The sequence below is a fragment of the Rhamphochromis sp. 'chilingali' genome (genome assembly GCF_963969265.1).
Source record: "Rhamphochromis sp. 'chilingali' genome assembly, chromosome: 7".
Taxonomy (NCBI): Eukaryota; Metazoa; Chordata; class Actinopteri; order Cichliformes; family Cichlidae; genus Rhamphochromis; species Rhamphochromis sp. 'chilingali'.
Window position 1 is genome coordinate 40,377,439 of NC_137934.1, and position 4,177 is coordinate 40,381,615.

The following is a 4,177-nucleotide window of genomic DNA, read 5'->3' on the forward strand; positions in this document are numbered from 1 at the left end:
GGTCTTGTTTGCGAGTGAAGGGAGGAGGGAGCCGGAGATCGACAGACGGATTGGGGCTGCAGCTGCAGTAATGCAGACGCTGCACCGGTCCGTCGTGGTGAAGAGGGAGCTGAGTGTAAAAGCGAAGCTCTCAATTTACCGGTCGATCTACGTCCCTACCCTCACCTATGGCCACGAGCTGTGGGTAGTGACCGAAAGAACGAGATCGCGGATACAAGCGGCAGAAATGAGCTTCCTCCGAAGGGTGGCTGGCCTCTCCCTTAGAGATAGGGTGAGAAGGTCGGCCATCCGGGAGGGGCTCAGAGTAGAGCAGCTGCTGCTCCACATCGAAAGGAGCCAGCTGAGGTGGTTCGGGCATCTGACAAGGATGCCCCCTGGGCGCCTCCTGGGTGAGGTGTTCCAGGCATGTCCCACCGGGAGGAGGCCCCGGGGCAGACCCAGGACACGCTGGAGAGATTATATCTCTCGGCTGGCCTGGGAACGCCTTGGTGTTCCCCCGGATAAGCTGGAGGAGGTGGCTGGGGAGAGGGAGGTCTGGGCTTCTCTGCTTAGGCTGCTGCCCCCGCGACCCGGCCCCGGATAAGCGGAAGAAAATTGATGGATGGATGGAACTTATAGTGTGAGGATTAATTTAGAGATCAGCAGGTGTGAAATCACTGCCACTGACTAATCACTTCTCTAGAAAACAGTGTTACTGTTCTTGGGAGCTCTGTCAGACCTCTGCAGACAGAGTAGGAGGATGTAAACCTTTTCACTATCATATGAAGTCTTTATGTTTAGCTGAAGAGCTCAGAAATAAATATAGAATCTTAGACGCAACTTTATTCAGTTTGACAATGATTTGATATTTCTATAAGCATTCAAATATAATCATGACACATACACTGTACTTGCTGGCCTCATGTCACGTTTGTATGTAGACTAAGGCTATGTTTGAAATCAGTTTTTATATTTGACATTTACTCTCAAAACTTTACACACCATGTTTTTACTGAGTCTTATATTTTACGTCATTAAGCCGTACCTCACTAAAAACACTGAATGAAGCGCAAGCGGTGCAGAAAAGTCTGCTGGTTCAATTGATGATTAAGAAAATCTGCTGCTTTGTTGCTGAATTCCAGCCACTAGAGCAGCGCTCTCCAACCTTTTTTGCGCCACGGACCGGTTTATGCCCGACAATGTTTTCACGGACCGGCCTTTAAGGTGTCGCGGATAAATACAACAAAATAAAACCAGTACCGGTACCGAAAAAAAGAAGATTTATTCATAACACACATGAAAAGACCCAGGAAAACCGAGTAAACGATAAAAACGATAACAAAATAACGCTGAAAACCGATAAAAACCCTGAAAACCAGACATTTCACACCTGAGCCTCAACTCTCACGGCCCGGTACCAAACGACTCACGGACCGGTACCGGTCCGAGGCCCGGGGGTTGGGGACCGCTGCTCTAGAACACATGACACACACCAAGATTACCTGTTCAATCAATAACATGAATGTCACTTTGCTCTGCTGACAAACTAAAGTGATGTTCAGGTCTCATTTATTAGGACGTGGGATACTAACCTTTAATGTTTACAGTAAATGTATCCAGTGTAAAGTCTCAGATGTCTGATGTGCAGCAGTCACCATAGACATAGCAGCACTGAGAGCGCACTCACCCATAAAATTAACTTGAATTAAAAATTTTATTTTGTTGCTCTGTGCGTCAAATCAGCAGATTCATGATTTTCTGCAGCATTAATCGTGTGTCCTTGTTGTTCTTTAAAGATTTTATCGTTATCTGACAACACCTCCGAAGAAGGCGGCGCTCATGGGGATCATTTTCTTTGTAAAGTCAGGATTTATACGCTTAACTAATAGAAACGTACCTGCTCATCCTTATCTCAGGGAGACACTGAAGCTCCCCCCTGCAGAGAAAACACTTTCCTTAGTCACTCAGCGGCTCCCTGCAAATATCCATTATGTGTTCCAAAAACCTTCCAGTGCTACGAACAATTGTCAGTTTACCTCTTGGGTCCATTTGCAGTTAAACTTGACAATAAAATTTCCAATTAGATTTGTATGTATAATTATAAAATGTGCCAACCTTGGTCCAAATCATTTGTGATCTGTGATCCCCGGGCGACAAATACATGACAGAACTAGAGTAAAATTTGGATGTACTAGGAACATACACGCTAATGCAGTTCTATAACATTAGCTATGTACAAACAGACATGCAGAGATATCTCAGTTGCCCTACTTCCTGTTCTGTCACACTGGGTTTATTTTCCTGGTTTCCTTCTGTTTGTTTACTTGCAGTGTCTTCTGTAATGTTGCTCTAGAGCTCATTAAAATCTCTTGACTTTACTGCTGTCCTGTTTTTAAGGACCGACCTAATTCCTGACAAAAACAAAAACAGTGAGAACGTTTTTTTCTAAAAAATATTTCCATATTATAATTTCTCTCATTACGTCTGATAATATAAGGACAGTCCAAGGGAGTTACAAAGCTGTTATGTTACATGCTATTCATGTGCACAGCAAGTCCCTGCTGGTATGGGACTGGAACCCCTGGGTGGAAAAAACATGCCTGTAAATCTGAAATCTGGTTTATGAGCAGTGCTCAAATCTGTAATCCAAGCAGTTTTGCATTTTGCTGCTAGACATTTCCAAAGTGTGTGCACTGATTTGCCAGTGGCTTATTTCCTTAGAGAGCTGAGAGCTCCATGCTAGTCTTAAACTAGTAGCTTCTTTGTGCAGTGAAATGAACAGTAAATGTGTGAAATGTGCAAAACACAACTTTGTAATATCCATAAAACAGATATGATGGATGGTGTAAAAACTGAAATGCTCCATTCCTCGTTCTCAGAAGAAATTATTTGCTGCAGTTGGTATTTATAAATCTACTGTGTCCCATACTGGCATTAAACTTTGTAGCCTTAAACTAATGTAAGTACCCTTCTGTCTCGGGCAAAGACAGAACCAATCTGGGTGTGGGTCCCAATCAACTCTGGCTGATTGGGACCCACACCCAGTTTCACACCTTGGCTCAGGCGATTAGAGGATCATCAGGGGGTCCTTTTGTCCCTCTGTGGGGGGAAACTCCCACTAGGTTTATATCTGGGACTCTCCACCATTTGACCTTAGAACTGAAGAAGCTTCTCGGATGAGAGGTGAAACGTCTTCAAGCAACTTAAAGAAGTCCAGACGCTTTTCTTTGCAAGCTCCTTTGACTACGATCCAGATTTAAACTCACTGTTTTTCGTGCCCCTGTGTAGATACTAAAACTCCTTTTTTAAACTACTACGCTGCCTTTCTTTGTTTTTCCCCCGTGGTTGAAAAATGAAACTGCTATTTTTCAGTCTTCACTGAAACACACACACACACATGCACCAGTTGCTCTTGGGCCTCCCTCTAATGACAGGGTGTGTAGTTAAGAGGCTAGTGAGGGCAGTGTGTATTTCAAAGTTGGGACCACAAGGTCATCCAGGAGCAACGCCTCCAAGTCTGTATTTCTGAATGCGTATGTGCTGACAAGGGGGACCGGCAGTGCTACACTCGGTACACTCAGTAGTCCATCAAAATACAGTCCTCGTATACACTCCCTGTCCTTTCAGTGCGCCTTGTTTACAAGGAGGAGTGTTTACATATTATATTACAGTGCTGCTACTACAGCGGTGCTGTGTGGGGATGAGAAACGTTTGTCAGCAGTTCTATTCAAGGCCAAAACTAATCGTCAGGGTAAATGAGTGCAGTGATTTTTCCACCAGAACATGACACACACACACACACACACACACACACACACACACACACACACAGACAGACACACACAGACACACACACACACACACACACACACACACAGACAGACACACACAGACACACACACACACACACACACACACACAGACAGACACACACAGACACACACACACACACACACAGACAGACACACACAGACACACACACACACACACACACACACACACACACACACACACACACAGACAGACACACACACACACACACACACACACACGCACACACACACACAGACAGACACACACACACACACGCACACACACACACACACACAGACAGACAGACACACACACACACACACACACACAGACAGACAGACAGACACACACAGACAGACACAGACACACACACACACACACACAG